Source organism: Aotus nancymaae, unplaced genomic scaffold (assembly GCF_030222135.1).
Source record: "Aotus nancymaae isolate 86718 unplaced genomic scaffold, 86718_ANA_hifiasm-v0.15.2.pri h1tg000032l_0, whole genome shotgun sequence".
Classification (NCBI taxonomy): Eukaryota; Metazoa; Chordata; class Mammalia; order Primates; family Aotidae; genus Aotus; species Aotus nancymaae.
The window spans coordinates 9,480,463-9,506,663 of record NW_026988445.1 but is presented as its reverse complement, the minus strand read 5'-3'; the positions used below and the strand labels follow the sequence as shown (position 1 = coordinate 9,506,663).

The following is a 26,201-nucleotide window of genomic DNA, read 5'->3' as shown; positions in this document are numbered from 1 at the left end:
ATATCTGTAGAGTACATATTATTTAAAATTTATTAGTGTTTTTATATCCTAGTAGATGTTAAGTTTTGTAAATAATCCAAATACCTAAAAAGAATTTTTATTTTTCAATTGTTGAGAGACATTTCCTACATATGTTGTTAGATAGTTACTTTACTCGATTTTTTTCTCTTTAAAAAAAATTAATTATTATGGGTACATAATAGTTGTATATTTTTATGGGGTACATGTGATGTTTTGATACAGGCACATAATGTGTAATGATCAAATCAGGGTAACAGGGGTATCCATCTAGATTTTTTTTCTGTTTAATATAATGACACTGTATATATATATATATATATATATATATATATATATACACACACACACACACATATGAAATCAGAAATAGATATAAAACTCTCCCACCACTGTGACAGTAAAATTTTCCATTTCTCTTTATACATCTGCCATTTTATTTACATATTTTACAACTACATTATTAGAAATCTTCAAGATTAGTTATGTTTCTTTTCCTTGATAAACTAAAGCTGAAATCTTATGTAGTAGCCTTTTTTATCTTTAATAATGCTTTTTATTAAAGTCTTATCTTTCTGACAGTCATATAATTACATAAGGCTTCCTTTGATTAGTGTTTGCCTGGTATTTTTTTTTCATCAGTTTAACCTTTTCTGTGTCCTTATGTTTTAGAAGTATCTATTGTAATAGCAGGTGTTGGATTAAAAATATATATTAGTTTTACAATCTTTGTCTTTGAATGGAAAAACAATTTATATTTATTATAATAACAACAGAAGCAGATGTATTTCTACTTTACCTTTGTATTTATTCTGCATTTCTAAATTTCTTCTTTATGCTTTTCTTACTTATTTTGGAGTGCTTGGTTTTCTTGGAAAGTGTACATTCTGGTAATTTTAGTTATTACCTTAGAAATTTAGTATATGTGTACGACATACCAACATCTATAAATCATTGATATCTTCTCCCTATAATAGTATAAGGAACTTAAAAATTTTATATTATCTTTTTCTTATTTTATATTTTATTATTAATACATTCACTGTGTTTCAATCACGAGTAGATTCAAAAATACATTTTAAACTTTTTGAAAATCCAATTTATTCTACACTTTGTTTTTTTAGTTTGTATTTTTTTTTTAGCAATATCTTATTCCTCATATTGCTAGAAATAGAGGTTTCACATTACATTTTTTGTTTCCCAGAGAACTCCTTAAAATATCTACAGGTTTGGCTTTCCCAGTACCTATTGGTCACATGATTGTGACATGTATGTATTAATTCTCTCTTCCTTTAATGAGAGTCTCTTGGCAGGAGTAAGCCACCATGGAGAAAGTTTAAAATGTTGGCTTTTCAGTGGAACTACATGTTTGAAATTTCCTAATGCCTGATTATCTTTGTGTGGTTTAAGACCATAATTGTTTTTCACTTGTTCATCATAAAAATAATATTTCATTTTTACTATCTTCTTCACTCGAAAAAGTGGATTTTTAACAAGCTTTGGATTATAATAATGCATTTTAACAATATTCCTTGTTATACACCAATTTCACTTAAAATTTGTTTTGTGGTGGAAAAGAATCAAAGCATACCTCCATCCTGTAGAAAGACATGGAACATCTGAGCATTATCTGTAGCAGGCACATCTGGTACCTAAAGAAGCATGGAGAATTCAGAATGTACCTGCCACCACTAGCAAGATTATATTTAAAAAGGAACATGTCCCAGTTGACAAAGAAACATCTCTGGCATGAGACACCACTTGTGAAATATGGAACTTATTACTGAGTTTTCAGCTATTCACAATTGCACCAAATGATCCTGTGACTCAGCTGCACAAGAGAAGGTTTATTCTTGGCTGAATACAATCAATCAACATACCCATTCTGAGTCTAATGTCCACAAAACCCATACTCCCAGCCAAATTTTTCCTAGGGCTCTGACTCAAAAAGTCTTACTATTAACTTCTTCATTCTAAACACAGTTCTCACCTAAGCGATAGGCCTGGATGGTTAGAATGTGGATGGAGGAGTGCCTTGTTACCCCAGGATGGGCGGCTGTACTTGTACTCGTCTCTGCCCAGGGGAGGCTGCCTATTGGCTTTCATTATAGGAGCCGACACTGGGGATCTGGGCCAAGTTCCATTCTCGCATGTAGGAAGCACACCTTCTGCTGTCTTTATGAAAAATCGTGGGTATTAATATCATAAATCTCAGTAATTGCTTAGACAGTCTTGCATATTAGGGCCCCATTGTTAGTTTGCACTTTGCTCAGACCTTGCTCTAATGCCAGGCTCCTTTCAAATTATTTTGGCAGGTGTGTTGGCTGTTCAGCAGTTATTGGGGAAAAGAATGAGGGAAACAGAGACTGGGCTCTCACTTCCTTCTACAGTTCTGTGGCCTGCCCTATCCCCTGTGCTATAAACCAGATTGGGAGGGGTGAGGTTGGCATCTGGACCTGAAAGTAGAGAGTGAGAAAGGACTTACGGGTTATCCTATCCCTTCATCCCAGTTGACCTGAAACTTAATTTGCCATTACATTTCCCCACATATTCATAGTGATTATATTCCTCAGATGTTCTGAAATGATCCCAGTGAAAAACAGCCCATTCTATGGTTCTTAAGAGAACATTTATATTTATGAGGCCATGTGTCCTAAATTTGGGTTTGGAGACTGTTTTCATAATATCTTCACTCTGCTACAGCCTTAATAGATAATTTCTACTGGTATTTGTCCTCATTTGAGTTGAAATTAGTTACAATGCAGAGTTTCAATTTATACACATTCTAGTCCTCTGGGACCTGAGCTCTCTTCTTTTTCTTTTGACTTTCAAAGACATGATTTAGGGTGGTGAGTCTAGGGACCAAGAGAAGTGAGAAACAAAAAGAGATGGATCCCCTGTGCAGCCTATGAATTTGCTTTTTTCTCACCCAGGGCACCCTCCCTCATTGGACATGGACCACCCATGCTTGGCCAGGTTGCCAGGCTTCAAGGACGGTATCCTGGGTATGAGAATTGCTCCAGACTCATCCTCTCCCTGCTACCTGTGCCTTCATGTCTTCTGATGCCAGCTGATTTCAGATTTAGCCACAGTTAGAATCCTCAAGCACTTGATGACTTTGTCCCTTTCATGCCAGCATTTAATCCTGGTGTATCTGGAATCCAACTTGAATCACAGCTTAGGAATACGTGTATCAGACATCCTCTCTCCACTATGATTTCCCGAGGACTCCACTCTACTGCCATCCAGAAATTCAGAAAAGAAATAAAACTACTGCATATCTGACTTGAGTGATATGATAGAATTGTCTGCTGAGCGCTTAAAGTGTGCATACTGATTGAAGCTCGTTTTTGACTCCTGTTTTACTGTTTCACTAATATTTTAAGCTACCAACGAAAGCTCTTTCAGCTGTTCTTTTCCCAAACCACTTTAACAATGATTGCTTCTGTGACCAGATAAAAATTCAGAAAAATTAATCCTATCTGTTTTCCAAATTGCCTTACAATTTTGCAGTCATCAACAATATGGCAGAACACCCGTTTTACCACATCTCTTCCAGCAGTAATCTTATGATTCTTTTTAATTTTTGGCTAGTGTGATAAGTACAAAGTCATGGCACATTGTTACTTTAATTTGTTGCTTTGTGGCTTCTACAGAATTTGAAATATTTTTATGTGTTTGGTGGCCATTTGCATATAATTTTCAATGAGTTGCATGTAACTTTTCTCTACCTAATTTCTAGCAATTTATAAAAGTTTTTTGGATATTATTATAATTATTTATCTTGCCTACTATCTGCACTATAAACATTTCCCAAAAGTAAACGTTGTTGAAATTGCTCATACTTTTCCACACACATTTTTAACTTATTTTAGTAAATTTACTTTTATTTAAAGTTTTAAATTTAAAATCAAATGTCATTTAATTTAAAACATCCATCTTCCCTTGTATAGAGTTTCTAGTTTTAATCAAGATGCTTCTCTTACCTTTGGGTTTACCTGGAATCTCCCAAATATGCAATCTCACTTCTAAGAATCTGTATTATAAAAATAAAAACACCAGGAAATAATGATATTTTCAAACAAATATTACTTTAGCAAAAATATAAAAATAAATGTTCCATCAATAGGGAAATGATTAAATAAATTATGGTAGACAAACACTGTTAAAAGAAGAAAGAGAGTTATAGCAGTTGTCTTGAAGACTTCCCAAGAAATATTTTTGAATGACAAAAGCAGGTTGTAGGAAATTACGTATAATATGAATCCATACTTATAAAACAAAAAAGCCAGAAATGTATATATGATATGTGCAAAACATATGTGTTTGCGTTCTTTTTTTTTTCTTTCTCTCTTACTCTGTTTTTAGAGACAGGGTCTTGCTCTGTCACCCAGGCTGGGATGCAGTGGTGCAATCATAGATCACTGCAGCTTTGAACTCCTGGGTTTAAGCGAGACACTCACCTTAGCCTCCAAAGTAGCTGTGACCACAGGCATATGCCACCACACCCAGCTAATTTAAATTATTTTTTGTTTGTAGAGACAAGATCTCATTATGTTGTCCAGGCTGGTCTCGAACTCCTGGCCTCAAGCAATTCCTCCACTTCTGCCCCCTAAAGCACTGTAAGTACAGGTGTGAGCCACCATGACCAGACTGTTCATGTCTTTATATCTATGTAGACTTTAAAAATATGGCAGATGATATGCTGATGAGGATGGAAAACAGTGATGGGGAAGTGGGGAGAGAAGAAGATGGAGAAGAAGAGAACAATAAAATAATTAGGAAAGATTGTATTAAAGACAAGTATAAAAATTATAATACCTACTTCTAAAAATCAAGCTACATTTTAAATATTTGTTTCCTTGAATGTCTCACCTTACTATAAAATTCACTGATTTATTTTCAACATGTCATCAAGGACACAAAACTAGATTATGTAGTTGATAATAAGAGTATGGTGGAGTAGGAAAAACTTAGGCTTAGCTCAGTTTACAGATATTTGGTGACTTGTATCAATCACTGTCTCTTGAAATCCAGCATAGTTATAAGGCTCTGCAGGTCCTTTTCAGCTTCACCCATTCCTCATCTATGATCTAACCCAGAGTATCTCGGGGCATCACCATTGGTATTTTGGGCCAGGGTTTCTTGCTGAGTGCGTGAGTGAGGTGAGAGGTGCAGTCCTGTGCATTGTAGGATGCTAAGTTGCCACATTCCTTGTCTCTGCCTGCTAGATGCCAGACATCACTCAGTGGTAACAACCAAAAAATGTCCCTTAAGGGTGCAAAATCACTCCCAGTTTTGAACCATTAATCTAATTCGAATGATTATTATATTCTCTTCCTGAAATTTGTTTTCTCTGTTAACTGAAAAGAACACTGCCCAAGAACTCCTTTGAAAACTGACCTCTGAATTATTTAAGTGTCCTTTATTTTGATTAAATGTGTGTCACCTTATCATTTGTGTGAGAGAGATATGAGCATGTTGTTTTCCTCTCTGTATTACACAAACAAGTTATAATGACTCATTCATTACAGGCACAGGGAAGCTCAGTCTTCTCAGCCTTCAGGTGCTCTGGGAATGTTCATAATAAATCACAATTATCTGAATTGTTTTGAGTGACTTTTATATGGCTAGGAAACAATGACTTCAACTTTTTTTTATGAGGGAAGTTCCTTTCTAATTTTTTGCTTTATTTCTACAATAACCACATGTATGCTGCTTTATTCTTTATTGCACTATTTTTTCTTAGAATTCTGGGATTTTATGAAACTGATACTCCAGGATAAAGGAATAAATAAGGAGCCTAAAAACCCTTAGGCTTTGATGGTTTTGCTTTAAGGTAGTATCTATGAATTTGGAAAGTCCAGAAAGCCCTGGAATTCTGAACAGCCCAATAGCTACAACCGGAGGAAAATTCTCCAAATGTCATACATGGATTAATCCCACTCAAGGATACTCTTGGATTTGTCTAGGTCATGACTTTCCAGCAGTTTTCTCAGACAATCAGGAAGCACAGAGGTCTACAAAACCATCATGTTGACAACACTGATTGTGTGATTTTTGGGTGGGTGGCAAATGTAATCTGAGACTTTGGTTTTATCGTAACTTGTTAATGAGGTTGAATGGAAGTGACCAACCCCATGACCTCCAGCAAGTTGGTGGCTACTGAGACTTTTTAAAAATAACTTAATTACATAAAACCAAATAGCTTAGACCAGTTCACAACACCAGTAAAATTTTCTGTGTTTATAACCATCTAAAAACACCATTCATTTAATAAAAATTGTCTAAGTACCATGTGCCAGGCATTGGGCTGGGAATACCGTGGTGAACAAAAATAACATTCTCCCTGCCCTTGTGGAGTTTAAAGTCTGGTGGGGTAAAGTGACATTAATGACTTACTGTCATAATTCAGTGTTCCATGTGCTGAAGCAGGAGCATTGGTGCTGTACAGGATCTGTGCTACCTATGAAGTCAGGGACGACTTCCCCTGAAGAACAAATGCTTACACTGAGACTTGAAGGATCATTAAAAGTTAACTTAGCAAAAAAAAGGAGGGAAGATCATTTCAAGAAGAGGACATTGCATGTGCAAAATTCTTGTGATGAGGGTAGGCCACTGCCACTGGTAGAGAAACGAGAAATGAAGAAAGAGATATGAGATATGCTTGAGAGATGGCAGACGCGAGACCTTCTAGTTCAAAATAAATTCCACCTCATCCTACAAAAAATGAGAAGACTGCAAAGAGCTTTAGGAACGAATGGACATAATCAGTGTTATTTAAGCAAGAGGTTGACACAACTATGTTTTGAAGTTCTGCTGCCTGAGTTTAAAGAATGGATACAAGAGAGACCAGAGGTGCTGCCAGCAGATAGTTTAGGAGAGTATTTGACTAGCCCAGGCAAGAGAAGATACTACTTTGTATTGGAGTGAATATGGCAGTGGTAGTGAAGCTGGAGAAAAACGAACAGTCAAGAGATTTTTATTGGGTAATAACAATGGAATTGTGGTAAGTATTGGTAGGGGGTGAAAGTGGGAGGAGGAAGAAAGAAAAAATGAGAACAGCCTTGGAAAAACCGGATTCATGAGGTGAATACTATTTTTTTCCAAATCTCAGATGAGGTTTAGATAACTTAATTAGCTTTCCCAAGGTCACAGATTCGATCCATGGCATAGCCAGGGTTAAACCCAGGCGAGTCCAACAGCAAAGCCAGAGGTTTATTCATGGCTAAAACAGTTCTTATAAGCTTTGTAAGATCCAGAAAATGAGAAAATTTTTAAAATATAAAAGCTGGAGTTCTGGTACTTTTGATGAAATAGACCTCTTCTTACACTTCCCCCCAGCGCGCGCGCGCACACACACACACACACACACACACACACACTTTGCATGTCACTTACCCTGCACATCTAGGAAGCCAAATAAAATGTGGTTCTAGGAGTCAGCAGTGTTGGCTGCATTGATTTCCAATATTTCCAAACCCCACCACGAAAAAGACAGAAGAACCAGATAGCAAAAGAAAAACCCAAGGATGATACTGATATCTAAAAATAAAACTAGATAGCAGATTGTCTCCACAATTCTCAAACTACAAGAGTTTGAGGATAAAATGCCAGCATCCATAAGCCCTGCACTGGTGTTTGAGTTGCCTGAAATATCCACAACCAGAAGCAGCCCAGAGTAGCCAGAGCAGTGGAAAGTGTCACAGGCCAGTTCTGGGTTAGCACCAGGAGGGTGATTGTTTATTGCAAGTGTGGTTTAGAGGAAGTGGCCTGTGGTGTGTCTTAAAAGGGGCAGGAGCAGCCAATCCCCAATAAATCCTCAAAACTAATCCCCCGAAGTAACTTCCACATAGATACACACACACACACACAAACCCATACACATACGCAATCTTCTGAAAGCAGAATCAAGATAAGTTACCAGTAGACAACCAAATTGTAGATGAGGGGAAGGTTATGCTCTAAAAGCTTCCCACCTCAAAAATGAAAATTAATGATAGAATTAAGTTGACCCCATATGCAATTCTCCAAAGTAGTAAGAGATGCAGTCATCAAGCATCACTGGCTGTCAACGTCACAAAAAGAGAGACACCCAGATATCGAATGCCTCCCATTGGAAAAACATACCACCACCTACAGTCCTGACATGTGGATAGGAACTAAGTCTGAGCAGGATCTGTCTGATCTGATCCAGTTTGCAGCCAATACCAGGAAAACAGGAGCAAGCTGAACTGAACTTTGTGTTGGCAGTCAGCAAAATCAAGACCGGACAAATATCCAGGTCAAATGTCCTTTATTCTTTAACAGATAAATTATATAAAAAAAGAACAGGATAAAAGAGAAGACTTAAAAGATGTATCAGTTTTCCTTAAGTGGATCAGACTAACTGAAGCTACTGGGGATGTTCACTGAAGTAATAAAAGTATAAAGAAATTCACAGAAGTGAACAAGAAAATACAAGCTTCTGGTTAAAATTGGGGCAGAGAGGTTTATGATTGGAATGGCTTCTAAGGTAATAACACATTTTATCTCTTGACTTGAATGATGGTAACAAGAATTTCTGCCTTGTAATAACTCATAAAACCCTGCATTTGTTTTGTGTGGCAATTCCTCAAACATTTAGCACTGGAAATACTATTTGACTCAGCAATCCCATTACTGGGTACATACCCAAAGGAATATAAATCATTCTACTACAAAGATACATGCACATGCATGTTCATTGCAGCACTATTCACAATAGCAAAAACGTGGAATCAGCTCAAATGCCCATCAATGATAGAGTGGATAAAGAAAATATGGTACATATACACCATGGAATACGATGCCATAAAAATGAATGAGATCATGTCCTTTGAAGGGACATGGATGAAGCTGGAAGCCTTTCAGCTTGCTTTGTGTTTTTCTGTACTTATTTTAATTTACAATGCAAAAACAGAAAAAAAGCAATGTAAGTTACTTGGACAGGTCTCAGTTTATTCTAAAAATAAAATAGGTAGCTAGAGAGAATTGCTGTCATTCTAGCAAAAGTAAAGTATTCAAAGTTTCCTTCGTATTTCCTAAGTTTCCATTAGAATTGTTTCAACTGAGAATTAACATAGGAAATGAATTTCCAAATGTGATCTATGTTTTTTATCTCATCTCCACCTGAGTTAAGTGACATAGTACCACGTCTAAAATGTATGTAATCAATGTACAGTCTGCGTCTTCAAGGTTACCTCTCATTGTGACCAAATCTGTACATTCTGAATGGCTGGCTGGGACAAATAATCAACATCTGGGTGAACAAAATCCAACAGTTACCTAACCACCAGGGTTGAGAAGGAGAATGACCATGGTTGATGGCAGGGGCGAGGACTTTGGGTGGAAAATGTCCCCAGTATCCTATCAGAAGAAAGTCCCCAGAGCAAGGAATAAAAGGATAGTGAATGTTTAGGAGCTTTCCTGGGTACCCAGAAGATGTTTGGTTTATTACTGTGATGTGTCCACAGCTGCCTGCTTGTAGAAAGAGCTGCAGGAAATCTGTCATCCTTCTTCAAAACAAGCAAGGGTCACTAAAGCCCCATTATTAGGCCAAAGCAGGAAATACAACAAAGGCCAACATAATACGGTTCTATTGAACGGAACCTGACTTAGGAAAGAGTGGCGGATTTTTCTTAGGATTGTTAGTCTAAGCTGTTCCCAGGCTGGTCATGATTAAAAGACATGCTTATTTAATGATCAACAACTTATGACAAATTGCAAAGGCTATCAATAGGAGAAGGAAGCCTGTGCATCCAGATGTAATCTTTTTCTGATGTGCCAGGAAATATTAGCCACTGATGACAAAGTAAAATAAAACAAAGGTGATTGTTGACATGCCATTTTTGGATACATGCCAGGACTATGTTACTGCCCATGGAGATGGGAAGGTCAGGCAGAGTCACCCAAAAGTATAAGTATATAGGCTCTGGTGTTGGCTGTTGCATCAAGCTACCCTTGTGACTTCAGGTAAATCATTAAACTGCAAAGGGAGACAGAGGTCTCTTTTCTTGTAAGAAATGAAAAAAAAAATAGTAATGTCTTCATGACGTTTATATTAGCAAGGTCCTTAGTCAAAATAGCAGGTCACCTTTCAAAGGAAGTCAAGTCACGTATATTCTAGGAGGTGTATGGGACCTCTGATTATAGTGCTTTTAAAGAAAATATGAGCATTGTCCACATGCCAAGTATAAAATGCTACTAGAGAGTAACTGACAATATACAGTGAAGTCTCAACTTCTATTTAAAAATAGATACCTAGAGTTACGTAATGGTCTTCTCTGGAGAAATTAACAATGATTTATTTATTTATTCTTCCTATGACCCAAATAAACACTTTGTAAAACTGATAGCTATCATGTATCTCTCAACCCTAGTGTGTGCTGGATCCTCCCTTGAGGAGGATGTAAATACCAACATCCACCCATGAGGAGGCTTGGACCCACCCAAGCCTTGAGCTTCTGAGAGCCAGGCCTTTTGATATATTGAGAAATTCTTTGTCACTAGAGAGTAAAAAAATGAAGATTGCTCTGCTGTCCTAAGCCCTAAATCTATTGTGCTAGGGGTAATAGAGGCCTTGATCCTTGACAAGCATTAAGCCACAGCCCCAAATGCCCCTGTCTTCTTTCCACCGTGTATGCCCATTTTGCCTGACTGTTTGGCCTTTTTCTGCATCCATAGCTCGGTCTCCTTTATCCGGGCCAGTCAGCTAGATCTTTCTTTCTTTTTTTCCTTCTCTCCCTCAGTCCTTTCTTCTCTTTTCCTTAAAATATCATTGAATCCAAGTGACTCAAATATAAATTTAAAAATCAAAAGAAGTTTAATTTTCCCACTTCTTCCTTTTGTAATCTCATTTAGAAGAGTTATTACTGCCCACGTAGAATAAGGTTTCTATGGCCAACATAACCTGGGTTGTATCTGTTGTATCTCACAGAAGGGACTGTAGCTCAGCTGGGCTTAAGACTATTAGCTCAAGTCTGAGTCTCTGATCTTCCACACATTTGTAAGAGTCTCAAGAGTGAATAGAACACACAGCATTATGTAGCACTGGCCCCATACCTTGCAAATGTAGAAAACAAACTGTTTCCACCTCCAGAGCAATGTCCAAGGAAAACTTTTATTCCTAGACTCCCTAACTGCATTTTTATCCACAGTCCCTTATCTGCATTTCCAAAATTCAAGAAGCATTTGACAGCAAATATTCACCTCAACTGACTGATGTGATTTATGGTTTTTATGTATCATGCCAAGTATGAATCTTCATATACTTTGCTTCAAAATGTGAATGTTAGATTATAGTGTACTTCTGAAGATCCTATGAGAGGTATTATGTAAATAATTGGTATATATAATCTGACTAACTCTAAATTCAGAAACACACATGACTATGAATTTTAGAGAAGAAATCATGGACTTGTTTTGCCAAAGAGCATTACAAAGCTGATAGAGTTAAGATAGATGGCGATTTCATTTTCTTCAGCTACAGCAAGGCGCAATTCAGTCTGTCAGAATTTGTAATTGGGGAGCTCGAAGTCAATGAAAAAAATTACCTAGTAAAGATTAATTTCGGCACAATAAATTTATCAAATCTAGGGAAGAAATCTTAATATCCATTTTTTTCCTTTCTCTCCAAATGTCATTTAAGACAGTATTGTCCCCGAGAACTTGAGGAATTTGTAATGATAGCAGGCCCAGTCACCAGGTCTTATTTGAAATACCTTTCTTCCCATGGCAGGTAAGTGGCTTCCCAAGAGGCACAAGAGAGAACTGGCCCAATGTGAAAGCAGTTTTCAAGCCTTTGTTGGCGTTATATTTGCTAACATCTCATTGTCCAAAGAAAAAAACTAAGAGTGAAAGAACAATCGAAGGTACTTATAAGGGGTGTAGCTACAGGGAGGGAAGAATCTGTGTCCATTTCTATAACTTATCACAAATTCCTGTCAGAAGGAAGGAAACATCAGTAGGAGGAGAAAAGTGTTTCCTGTTGGCATCCACTGTCACACAGCTACAAAGCAATGAAGCTAGAATTTAATCTGATTCTAGAGCCTGCTCTGAACAACCTGCTCCACCCCCTATACTTTCTGATTGACTGACTCCTAAGTTCTTGCACAAATTCCCATCACATAGGATGTAACACCAGGATGGGAAAAATGTATCCTGTATGGCATCCACTGTCACACAGCTACAAAGTGGAGAGGACAAGATTTAATCTAATTCTAGAGCCTGCTCTTAATAACCTGCACCACCCCCACACTTTCTGATTGACTGACTCCTAAGTTCTTTGCAGGAGAAATGGACTCTATTCACCAGCATGGACTCAGCCAGCAGTGTAAGTCTAGGAGCAAACAGAGGCTGGCACACAGCTGCTCCATCATGCTGGGTATTGCAGGGCTCATGGATTACGAACACAGGAATGAGATACACCTATACTGCAGCACCAGCATATCCTAGAGTTCCTGTTTTGGCTACAGAGGGGATTCCCTCTCTTAATTTCCTATCACTATCCAGGTATATAGATGCAAATACACAGAGGTACAAGCCTCAGGTGTGAAGTAAAAGGATTAAAGCCAAAGATTCTGATCTATGCTGTCTTCAGCATGGCTACCCTAAGGAAATCCGCTTCATAACAGTTTTTAAGTAACTCAAATCTTGGAGGAAGTGCAAAGTAGGTTTACTGAAATTTAAGTCTACCTTAGTTTTTAAAAATGACTGCATCCAAATGAAACAAACTTTGCTTTCAAAGAAGAAAAGTCTTGGCTTTTTAATTGCTTTTTCTCCTTCTCTATCCTGTGACTCTATCGTGAAATGTAAGATGACTATTGATCAGGAGTGCCTTGAATGAAGTAGATTAAAGGGTTTTCTTTGGCTACTAAAAATCAGTTCTCATCTTATCCCATATCTGTTAGTTCTCTATTGATTTCAAACACTTCAAATCTCCAAATATGGAATTCAGGAAGAAGTACTCCAGGAGTTTATAGAGAAGTGAAGGCAGAGAGTTTTAGAGAAGGGAGAGATGAGGATGGGGCTTGGAAGAGATATGAGAGGCTTTATGGCTTGATTATGGACTCAGATAGTAGGGCCAGGGAATTAAATCGTACAGCAGCACACTTAGACTTGCCCTAATCCTATCACAGAATGACTGTATTTTTAAGGTGAGGGAAAAAGTGAAATGAAGTCTGCAAGAAGTATATACAAAGAGCAGGAAAACTGCAGGTGCCATGAGAAGTAGAAATATTGGTGACAGATGTTCTTTGCTTATTGAAGAGCCCTCACTCCAGCATCTTCATCATTTTTGTGACACTGCTTGTTCCCTCAACCATGTGACAGGCATCATAATGGCTTTCACAAGTGTGCTCAACAGAGAGATGCTGCGAAATTGTAGCGTCTCTTTCACCCTTTACAACAGTACCTTTACAACAGTCTTATAAAGGCCTTTCTTTAATCCAGCCACCCAGCAGGACACAACTTGATTGAAAAAGAAATTCTAGACCATACCAAAGATTTGCAAAAGAAGACTGGACCCTAATCCTATTATGGCTGGGTCATTTTAGCTGTTAGGCTTTTAGATATTTCTGCCGATCAGCCTATCAGCCTACTAGTCATTATAGTATGGAGAATATAAAATATATGTGGGTATGTAGGTAATAGGTGTGTATATGCATATATAAAATTTATATAACAATGTATCATTAGCTTAATTCATCAAATTGATAAACTCTGATGAGCACTACCAATTCTTCAGACTATTTGGATGATCCAAGGACATCTTTTCCCAGCTCAAAGAATCAAGATTGATGTTACAGGATTTCTGGGACAAGCCAGAGGAAGGCATTGAGTAAACCAGACCATGAAACTGAAAGGATAAGAGAAGAAAACAAAACAAATCATATGCTTTAAGGCATGTTCAACTTAAATCTGTATCCTGGTTGAGCAACATCTACCAAATGGTTATTCAAATACATTTTTCAGTGGATTTCTGCTTCTGACTAAGATGGAATCACAGGGACTGGATCTATTCTTTCACCTCACATAAGCCAAATAAACGAATACATAGTCATACCTACAGTATGGCAAAATATATTAAATAACAGCTTTCAGGCATTGGACATTAGGCAACAAAAGGCAATGAGTAATTCCTAACAGATGATAAACAGAAAAAGGTGAGCCCTATGATTACCCCATCTTACTGCCTAGACAGAGTTTTCAGGTTGTAGCACAAAGAGGGGAAAACCAGAGAGAGTCCAATGGCAATAAGTTAGAGAGATAATCTGTAAGTTCAGGGAAGGCAGCTGGAGTTCACAGGCAGAGTACCAGAGAGAAGAGAGCTGCAGAGAGAGAGAGAAGTTTCCTCATTGAATCTTCAGCTGAGTACTGCTAAGTATAAATGAGATAGGAAACTACCTGGGGGTGAAGGGAGGAGGAACCTGAAAGAATTAGAGGAAATAATCCTGGAGATCACACAGAGGTAGAAATAGTTCATGTTCCCTCCAACTAGAGTAGAAAACCTTATGTCCTCTCTGCCATGGGACAGAATACTTAAAATGATTCTGCCTCAGTAAAGGGGCAAAATTAGCCCTAGACTAAAAACTCCTCTTTTCCCAACTAACAAAGCTTAAAGTCAAAATCCTAAAGGGACAAACTATTTCCAAGAAGCTTATCTACTCAAGAAGTATCAATAAAGTAAAAGGATATGATGGTGTCAAGAATGTTCTCTGACCACAATAGAAGTAAATTAGAGCCAGGTGTGATGGCTCACACCTGTAATCCTAGCACTTTGGAAGGCCTATGTGGGTGGATCACCTGAGGTCAGGAGTTCAAACTAGCCTGGCCAACATTGCAAAACCCCATCTCTACTAAAAATACAAAAATTAGCAGGGCATGTTTGCAGGCACCTATAATCCCAGCTATTCAGAAGGCTAAGTCAGGAGAATCACTTGAACCCAGGAGACAGAGGTTGCAGTGAGCTGAGATCAGGCCACTGCACTCCAGCCTGGTCTGCACAGTGCAACTCAGTCTCAAAAAAAAAAGAACTAAATGAGAAATCAATTACAGAAATGGATATGGAAATTTTCTAAACATTTGGTAATTATATAACCCACAAAATAATCCAAGAATCAACCTCTTAAAAAGTCAAGAAGAGAAACAAAGTCATTTTAACTGAATGAAAATGAAAGTACAACAAACTAAACTGTGTGAGATGCCAATAAAACAGCATTTAGAGGAGAATCTATAGCATTTATTACATAAGAAGTGTCTCAAATCAATAACCTTGAGTTTCCCTTAAAAGTAACAGAAAGAAAAACAAATTAAGCCCAAAGCCAACAGAAGAAAGGAAATAATATAGGCTAGAGCAGAGATCAATAAAATTCACTTTCCATGTCACAAAAGATCAAAGATTAAAATCGGCTCAGTGCTGTGGGGATGTTGCTTAGAAATTCAGCCATGTGTAAAATGATTCTCACCACCATTTAACAGGGAAGATTAAAAGGAAATATAGGCCACTTGTCTAGGGAGGGAAAGTACGAAGAGCAGAGAAGAGGGAACCAAGCATACTTGCTGGTTATCCATCCAAACAGAGACATTCTTCCCTTACTTGATAGGAGATGGTCAAGGGAGAAATCCAGTTTGGAAAGAGAATGTATTCTCTGAAATTGCTATTTGAGGGTCAAAATGTATATAACACAACAGCTAAAATCCTTTCCAGTTCTTTTACTTTTCTTGGTCCCTTTGCAATGATAAAATGAGAACCATGGAAACAGTGCTTTCTTTTAGTAACTCTATATGGCTAATGTTAATTCTCGTTGCTCTTTATCTTTTTTAGATGACTTAGCAAAATCAGCCATCCTTTCTTCTTTCCATATACCTCCACTTCCAGATTTAGAACCTTGGATGAAAAACAGAAAAAGAAAACTTGGAAATTCATTGCATAAAGTTATCAAACACATGTCTGGTAGTAAATATGGAAAGCAACCCTATGTTTTATCATATGTCCTGCCCTCGCAATGGTGGTCCCCTTCCCTTCCCCACCTAGGGCTCTGAGCAAATTCGCTCATGTCCTGTACACCAAGATGTTTCTGTCTTGGGCAATGGGGAAAAAGAAGTAGCTTGAATTTGGTCTTAGCTAAAACCTTGTGAGAGAGGCATCAGTATTAATCTCACTTTACAAATAAGAAGACTGAATCTTAGAAAAGCAACTTGACCAATGGCATGTAAAAGTAAGAGGAACTCAAACACAGATTATCTGGAAAGAGTCCGTGCTGGTCTGCCACCTACATGGGTTTTAAATGAGCTATGCTTTATCCTAAAACTCATTTTTTTCATTCATTCTTTCTTTTGTTTATCCAATCACTTATTCAACAGATGTTTACTGTAACTGGCAATGTTTCATTTTTCATTAAATGTTTTATAAAAATCTAATTTGTAGAGGAACTGCCATATCATTTTGCACAGTGGCTACGCCAGTTTACACTCCCACCAGAAATGCACAAGCATTCCAATTTCTCCTCATTCTTGCTAACACTTGTTATTTTCTGCTTTTGCTTTCTTTGGTTTGGGTTGATTTTGATTGATTTTTCATGATAGCCATCCTAAGTGGTGTGAAATAATATCACATTGTCATTTGGATTCGCATCTCCCTAGTAATTAGTAACGCTGGGCATTATTTCATGTGCTTATTGGCTATTTATATATTTTCTTTGGAGAAATGGAGATTCAAGTCCTTTGCCCATTTTTGATTGGGTTTTTGTTGTTGAGATGTAGGAGTTCTTCATATATTCTGAATATTAATCCCTTATCAGATATAATTTGAAAGTATTTCCTCTCATTCTATGCTTTGTCTTTTTACTCTATTGATAGTATCCTTTGATGCATAAAAGTTTTTTATTTTAATCAAGTCTAAAGTATCTACTTTTTCTTGTGTATTTCCTAACAGCCTGTCTTAAACCTCACTAATTCTTTCTTCTGCTTGATCAGTTCTGTTAAAGAACTGTGATTCATCCTTTAGTATGCTAACTGCATTTTTCAGCTCTAGAATTTCTGCTTGGTTCTTAATTATTTCAATCTCCTTGTTAAATTTACCCGATATAATTCTGAACTCCTTCTCTGTGTTATCTTGAATTTCTTTGAGTTTCCTCAAAGTAGCTATTTTGAGTTCTCTGAAAGGTCATATATCTCTGTGTCTCCAGGATTGGTCCCTGGTGTCTTATTTAGTTTATTTGGTGAGATCATGTTTTCTTGGATGATGTCGCTGCTTGTAATGTTTGTCAGTGTCTGGGCATTGAGGAATTAGGTATTAATTATAGTCTTCACTGTCTGGGCTTATTTGTAGCCATCCTTCTTGGGAAGGCTTTCCAGATACTGGAAAGGGCTTGAATGTTGTGATCTAAGCTGCATCTGCTTTAGGGGGCGCTCCAAACCTAGTAACACTATGGTTCTCACAGACTCACAGAGCTTCTGCCTTGATGGTCTCGGACCAGATCTGGACGAATTCTCTGGATTGCCAGGCAGAGACTCTTGTTCTCTTCCCTTACTTTCTCCCAAGCATACAGAATCTGTGTTTGTTCTGAACCACCTAAAGCTGGGCGTGGAATGACACAAGCATCCCTGTGGCCCCCACCACTATGACTGCATCAGGTCAGACCTGAAGCCAGCACAGCACTGGGTCTCAGCCAAGGTTGCTATAACTGCTTCCTGCCTGCTGCCTATGTTCACTTAAGACCCTGGGGCTCTACAATTATCAGGCAGCAAAGTCAGCCAGGCCTGTGTCCTTCCCTTCAGGGCAGCAAGGTCCCCTTGCCCCACTTCGGCTCCTAGTGGGTCCAGAAATGCTGCCTGGGAGTCAGGAACTAGAGTCAAAAAACTTAGAAGTTTACCTGGTGTTTTACTTTATTGCAACTGAGTTGGCACTCCAACCACAAGACACAGTCCTTCCTACTCTTTCCTCCCCTTCAAAGGCAGAAGAGCCTCACCCCATAGCCACTGCCACCCCAGGCCATGAGGAATGCTGCCAGACTACTGTTGATGTTCCCTTAAGACCCAGGGTTTCTTAAATCAGCTTGTCGTGAATGCTGCCTGACCTGGGACTCACGCTTCAGGTCAGTGGACTTCTCTCTGGCTCAGGGCAGGACCAGAAATGCCATCCAAGAAGAGTCAAGTCTTAGAATCTGGGACTCCACGAGCTCACTTGATGCTCTACCTGGCTATGGCTGTGCCGGTACCTAGGGTGCAAGACAAAGTCCCCTTTACTTTTCCCTCTGCTTTTCTCAAGCCAAAGGAGTTTTGCCCCATAGCCACCATAGCTGGGAATGTGCTGAGTCTCACCTAAAGCCAGCAAGTCTCAGAGGCTCACTCAAGGCCCTCAATGTAGTATCTGAGCTTCTTCTTATTCAGGGCGTAAGGCCTCAGCAGATGATAAATGCTGCCAAGACTGGGTCCTTTCTTTCAAGGCAGAGGTTCTCTTCTGGCCAGGGTGTCTCTAGAAATGCCACCTGGGATCTAGGTCCTAGAAAAGCAGCCTCACAACTCTGACCAGTGCTCTGTGCTCCTGTGGCCGAATTGGTATCCTAGATGCAAAACAAAGTCCTCCCCACTCTTCCCTCTCCTCTCCTCAAGCAGAAGGAGAGTGTCTCTTTTGGAGCCTCCAGCTGTGCAGCCTGAGGTTAGAGGAGGGGTGATACCAGCACTCCCTTGGCTGCCCCAGCTGGCCTCTCAGTATGTTGCATGGCCCCACCCCTGTCCATTGTCTGGAGGCCTGGTTGAGCACTACAAGTCATCTAAGAGTGGTGGTCCTTATGGCCGAGAGTGGCTTTCAAGTTTGCTTGAAGACACAGAGTGCTGAAGCCCTTGATGGTGAGGTTTGCAGGTACTCAAGTTTGAACTGCTGGGATCAGTGATTCCCTTCTTCCTAGGGTTTCTTTAAATGCTCCCTCTGTGAGTGGGCATCAGCTGAGTTTGATGAGTTTGGTCAGCTGGTTTTCTTTCTCCTCTAACAGGACAGCATTGAGTTTAATGCCTCACAGGTGCTGTGTTCTCCCTCCCCCAGCACGGAGAGAAGCTCTCTGCATCACACCTCTGCTGCCAGAGTGGGATAGGGATGGTGCTAGCCATTTGGGAGTGTTTTTTTTATTTATTCAGTGCCTCTTTCAGCAATATGAAGTCACAACCAGGTACTGTAAGTGTTCATCTGATTTTTGGTCTTTATAAAGGTGTATTTTTCTGTGTAGATAGTTGTTAATTTGGTCTCTTTGGCGGGAGTTGCGGGGGGGAAGCAATCAGTTCAGCTTTGTTTTCTACCGTCTTACTATACCTCTCCTGTTTTCTTTTGTTGCCTGTGCTTTTCACATGAGTGTGGTAAGATATGGTGGTTACATGGGGACTAGATGGACAAGGAGGAAGGGAAATAACATGTCAAAACGCCAGGAAATTCAAATTTTCTAGTAGTCATTTTCATTTTAATATGTGCCTTACTTTCTCTCATGGGCCATAGGGAAGTGTCCATTGGTTGCCTCCCCACACAGGAGAGATCCTCTGCCTCCCAGGGCCTCTTGAGAGTTTTCGCTCTTTCATTTTTTTTTTCTCTCTCATTACAAAGCAAAACTCTTCCTTTCCTATGCAGACAAGTTTAGCCATTTTTCTCAGAAGCCTTGGCTATTCCACACAGAGCCTTCACTATTTCCCACAGAGCCTTCAATCCCCAGGGGCTGAGAAACTTATCTTTACAAATAAAAAGAATTCTCTCCCTAAAAGAAATTCTGACTACTGTTAATAGGTTTCCACATCCTTAAAGGGGACAAAACTGGGGAGAGGGAGGCGGCCAGAGAAAGACATCTTTGGTTTGGAGATTGCAGTGGGGTAGTAATATGCTGGAGGTCCACAACAGCACAGATTACAAGAGAAGCATCCATGCCAGATTTGAGGGTATTCTAGTTGTCTGCACTGAAAAAGATCTCTCCATGCTTATCACATGAAAACAACAGCCATTTATTTGCTTCCAGTTCAGACAGAGCACAATGGGGATCGCTCATCTCTGCTCCACAATTTCCAGGCATGAGCTATGATGGCTTGACCAGTAACAGCTGGCTGGGGCAACTTAACAGAAGCCACATGGGTAAGTCCTTATTATTCTCTGGCTTGCTTGGTTCTCCTCCATGTGGTGCTTCCTTCAGGTAGCTTGTGCTTCGTTACAATATGGTGATTCCCAGGGAGCTGAACTTACATGTCAGCTGATTTTTCAGAGGTATAACATGTAATCAGCTAGTCTTCTTTAGGTTTGAGCTCAAGATTCTTAAAACCTAATTTTTATTTCATAGAAAACCACAAGAGGGGAGCTAATGGACTCTACCACTTCAGGGATAGGGTGTTCTTCATAAAAGGGAAGTATCATGAAAAAAGGCTTCAGTTAGACACTTCTGATGCTAAAGGAGGAATGCTGTAAAATGGGAATCAGGAAGAAGCTTTTTTTTTTCAAGTTGCATCCAGCATTCCACATTTAAATTCTTAAACTTTCATTCTTTAGTAGATATAAGGCACATTCAATTCTCTTTCTGAGTCTGAACCACCAGCAAACATCACCTTACTTAAAAGCGTTGTGACAATTGTTCTTATTCTCTCTAGTATAGTGTTGTCTCTGGTGCTGGGGACATCAGGCATTCCAAAGTGGGTTTTGAAAATCTGGGGTGAGCTTTATTCATTTTGGCTTTAGCTCAGATTTTTATGGAAATGTTTTCCCCAAGACCGTGGTCAGAACCAAGGGGTCTACTGTGGAAAACCTACACTAGGGGTTTTCATTGTTCTCTTTAAATGTCCAAGCTATTTCTTCAGGTCTGTGACAGCTGCCAGCCAGGATGAGGGATGGAGCTCGTGAGGTGGGATGTTTTTCCCTGGTTCATTGTGCTTTATTGGACATAACAAAGGATCTAGCCAGCTGTTCTGTGGAATAGAGTAAGATGCTCAGAAAGCCCTCTTTCTTGGTCTATTATGCGATTCTGAGAAAGGAAGCTCAGGCAAAATCAATACATCCTCCGTGTAGACGTCAAATGGCCTGTGACGTTGGTTCTTCAGGGCTGTTTTTTGTAAGGATATTTCAGTCTTACGAGTTTGACATGAATTTGGCTTGATGCCCTAACAGAATGCAATGTAGGCATAATTCAATCTTCCTGTAATTGTCTATTTAACTTGGCAATCCAGACTAATTTTTTCCTGTGAAGTGAGCCCAAGACGTCACTAGGACAGTGGTTGGGTTAATTAATGAGGCATAATAATGTGCATAATAAAAGCTTATGATCTGAGTTCTCTTCCCACTATTTTCCTCTCTCCTTAGCATAGAGAACTCCTGGTCTCACAGGAATCTGTGAGTCACGGTTTCTTAAAGGAGTTTTTTCTTGTAAACAACAGTAAGGAGAAAATAATAACTTGAGAACCATCTGTTTGATTGCGTCCTTGACATTTTTTTCTTTCTTTTTTTTTTTTTTTTTTTACCATTTCCCCCCATTGCATGTTAAAGGAAGTAAATAGGAAAAAAAAATTCTAATTATATTGCTGTTTACTGATTACAGGATAACTTTATTGTATTTATTTTAAATACCATTCTGATCCACACCCATAGCCTTAATCATCTTTCTACTTACTGCTTTTTCCTATTCTCGTTTTCTTTTTAATATGTAACTAATTACATTAAACACTATTCTCAAGCTTGTTCAAATCCCTACAGCTCAGTGGTACCAGGGATAGCTGCGGGGATAATAGCTTTCTTTGGTATCAACAGTGACTTGGGGAAAAGAACTGGTTTTACAAATGCCAATGGCAAGTCCAGAGGACACAAGGCATAAAAGATGGCTTTAAGTCTTAGCAGTTTCACATCTGAAAATGTAGATTCAACAACTTCAATTCTATAAATAGTCAAGTGCCAATTATGTATGCAGCAAGAACTGAGCTAGACCTAGACTTGGTAATAAGTACATTAACTTTGCCTATCATGAGGAATGAAGTGATAGGATCCAGTGAGAGAAAGTACATGAAAGTTCTCTGTAGACTGCAAAGCACTGCCCAAGCCTAAGATATTATTAACATTACTATCACAGTAAGGCATCCAGTAGTCAAAACTACTAGGTTAGGATTTCACGGCCAGTTGGTTACCTTATCATGTGGAGTTGAGCCAGGAAATAATAGTGCACCAAGCAAAGCTTGATGTTTGCATTTCTATAATCCTTTCCCAGAGAGCAGAAATGGTGCCCCTGTATTAGGATCCCCAGGGGATGCCATTTTGCTGCTGTCATTGAGCACATGATCTACTGCAGTTGAAAATGCTTTGACTTCACCACTCCAAAATTTTTCTAAAAATAGTACCATTTTTGAGCAAGGTCAAAATTTGTCAAAAACAACTCTTGTAAAAAAGAAAGCATAAACACTCTGATCAGCCTGGCACACTGTCACATTCTTCCTCTTGGCTCTCATCATTACCAGTGTTTGGAGGCAGAAATCTTATAAGAACAAAAGATTTGGATAAAAATGGTGCATTCCATGTGAGTCATAGGTGATGAAGTCATAATCCAACTTCTAGCCTGCTCAATTTCTTGAAACTAGGCACATGAGGAAACAACAGTATTCATCAAAGGAAAGATTTAACCTGCCCTGCTCCGGACCGACATCAATTAGGTCACTTTTATACATCCAAATAGTAACACTATTAGATGTTATCCTCTCATAGATCCATTTCGAATTTGGGGGGAGTTATGACAAATGTTTGTATTGCTTCCAAATAACCTTAGAAATACTCTCTGCATGTAGTATTTGTAAATTATGGTTAATTGAAAAAATTTTATTTTGAGAATTAGTCAAAAAGTTAGAATTGTCAAAGAAGAAAAAGTGGATGTCACTAAAAAAATATCACCAGGAAATTGCAAAATTGGGGCTTAGTGTCACTGTTCTAACTCAAAGTGCAGAGATACTAATACACCAATAAACACAGCACCTATCTTCTAAGAGCTTACCATTTTAGACAACAATCTGCATGTAGGAAGTTGCTGGGGCTCCAAAATTAATACCCAACAATGAAAGCCTCAGAAGCAAAAGTTTTTCTCTAACCTTCTGCCCTCCTGATTCTCAGTCCTATTCTATCCAAAAGTGAGAATCTATAGAAACTAGAGAATTCTATAGAAACTAGAATCCTTCTTCCCTGAGGCCGGTCATAGAAACCAGAACCTCTTTTTCCCAAAGCCAGGCATAAAACCTAGAAATATTGCTCTAAGTTTCTCTTCGCCTTTCTGCATAAAAATTGACCGTAAAGAAATTACCTGGTCTAACATTTTTTACTATAGGTCATCTTAAGATTGCCATTTCACAGAGGGTTCTGCCCTGTATCCAGAAGGAAGGAATGCATGCTCAGAGAGGCCAAGCAGAATCTAGACAGACAGCCCTTGCTGGGTTTCCTCAGTCCATCTATTAGCATTACATAATACCCTTTTTGTCCAATCATATTTCTACATAGCTGTTTGGGGAATTTTGTGGAACCTAAGTATAAAAATGGATATTTTCTCTGTATCTTGGGTCTTCTTCTAAAGGCTCCCATATATACACATTAATCTGTATGCCTTTTCTCTGAGTCCTCTGCCTTTGCAAGTTGACTTTTCAGCAAACCTTCAGAGGACCAAGGGGAACATTCTTCCTTGGCCCCTACAAACCCAAATCTAATACAACAAGCATAGTTTAAAAATTTAGGACAAAAATGGTAGTGATATGAGGCAGCAAGCAAAAAGAGAGTTGGAATTGTGAACTGTTTGAGGAAATTATAGTTTGAGGCCCAGAAGGAGTCAGAGATACATCAACTTTTAATCATTCAAAAAGATTTTGCAAATAGCATTTGAGGCATGATTTAATCAGTCTAGCTTTTTTCCCCATTGATGTCACAAAATTGGGCAAAACCATACTGTTGGAGAAAAGTTCCATGTATAACTTAGTAGTCCAAGTAAGTACTAAACACAAATTATTCAAAATACAAGACAGTGAAAGCTAACTGCCACATAAGTGGCTAGCTGGTAGAATCAAGGAAGTTTTTTAATTGAAGTAGTATTTGATGTGGGCCTGGGGATCAGTCACTTTTCTGGGGCCATTTCCTTTATTTACCCTTTGAAATGTTTCTCTTCCTTGACTTGTTTCTATAACAATAGTCCTAGCTATGTTTCCAGGCAAGAACTTAGTCTGCAAGGTATAACTGTCCTGTTTGCTGGAGGTCCTATACAGATGGTTTCTCATGCACACAGCTTGTCCTTACGACACTCTCAGACCCCTCCCTATCTTCTGCACTGGAAACACATTCCCTTCTTTTATCTCCTTGGCCCTTTGAAGACCTGGCCTCTCGCATCAGCTCTGGATTCAGCTACAAGCCCACTACTCTGGTGACCAACTGCCTTATATCTACCCACTCTCATCATACTCTCACCATTGCACTCCCCTTGTTTAGTGGGTCCACTCTGCTAAGAGACCCTCCTACCACTAGCATCTTCCTAATGGATCCACATCAGATAGTGTAGCCTCAACCATATCCTTATAGTCAGGGAATAGTATTGATCATTATCAGATGCACATGTGATCATTCTGTTATTAAATAATTTTTTCTGGAGCACTCACTATGTACTGAGCTCTATTTTAGTTATTAATAAGAGGAACAAAGGCCCTGCCTTTATGGAGATCATAGATGAGTAAGGGAAATGTAATAAGTAAACTAAAAATAAATCATTTTAAAATTTTATAATTTTTAATACTGCTATGACTAAATCACATCTAATAACAGCTTAATCAGCTGAATGTTTTCTATGTGCATTTCCTCAGCACTTTGTGTAAATTGTCTCATTTAATCTTTAGAATCCCATAAAATAGGGGCAGTTATTATTATCGCTTTCTAGGTGAGGAAACTAAAGCTCAGGGATGTTAAGAAACTTCCCCATGGTCCACAGTTGCTAAGTGTTGAGACCAGGATCTAAAAAAAGGTAGTCTGACTCTAGGGCCTGTACTTGTAACCTACCAGGTAATGAAGGAGGGTCTGGGAAGGGGTATATTTCAACTGAGACTCAATGAGGTATGACAGGCATAACAATGAGATAGAGCTCTTGGTTTTTCCATTGGCAAGTGGTGACTTCCTTGGCAATTGTACCCCAAGGGAACCCCAAAAGTTATAAACACTGAAATGCCTTCCCTCCTGCAACTTTACTCAAACCTCTTATTCAGGTGCGATTAAACTTAGAAACTCTCTGAATCTCAGTAATTCCTTTTCATCAGAGAACAAGTCAAGACACTAGGCTTAAAGGGAAGCCCTAAGAGCTACATCAAGAAGGACAATTTCCTCTATTCCTTGCCTTCCCAGCAGGGCCTAGAGGCAGTTACCACATGGCTTTTCTATCTGCTCTTTCTCTGGAAAAGCAGTGAAAACCCAATGTTTCCTCTGAATTTTATTTTTCCTTATTTACAAAGTTATATATACTCATTACACCTACTTTGGAAAATGAAGAACAATACAAAGAAAAACTTCACTCCATGACAGTTAACCCCAAAATCTTTATTCCCCTTTCTGTGGATTTTCATTCTTTATTTTTTTCTATACAGATTTTGTTATGTGTTGAGCTCATACTGTACATTTTACTTAACATCATATCCCTTTCTAATATACATTTTCCCCATGTTATAGCACATCTGAAAGCTGTGTAATATTCTATCATGTGGGGTATATCACAGTTTATGAATAATTCCCCAGTGTTGGAGATTTAGATTGTTTTCAGTTTCACACAAATAGAAACAATGATGAAACTGACATCTTGATGCATAAAATTTTTGCTGTATTTTAGATTCATTCCTTAGGATAAATTCCCAAATTTAGAATTATCAGGTCAAAATGTATCAATGCAGTAAGCTTATAGGCACATATTGTTAAAATGCTTTCCAGGGAGATTATACAAATCCCAGCAGACTGTATAACATTGTCAGCAAGACTGTGTCATTACCAGCACTGGACATTTAGACAGGGGACTGCAAAGCCCTGAAGAAAGTTTTCCCTGGTTTGTAATTTTCTACAGGCTCAGTCTTGCAGAACCTATCACAGAGTTTCATTTAGAGATCTTGGAGGTAAGCAAGTGAAGGATTTTGGCTAAATCTCAACAGGGAGATTTTGTGCG

The 26,201-nt window shown here is 38.7% G+C and overlaps 1 long non-coding RNA gene across 1 annotated transcript in view; it reads left to right on the top strand.

Moving 5' to 3' along the window:
* LOC135277425 (uncharacterized) overlaps positions 1–26,201 on the top strand; it is a 372,506-nt gene that overhangs the window by 117,965 nt on the left and 228,340 nt on the right. The window contains exon 3 of the long non-coding RNA XR_010345024.1: positions 4,558–4,640. This is a non-coding gene — a long non-coding RNA (uncharacterized LOC135277425). The remainder of the gene's footprint in view (positions 1–4,557; positions 4,641–26,201) is intronic.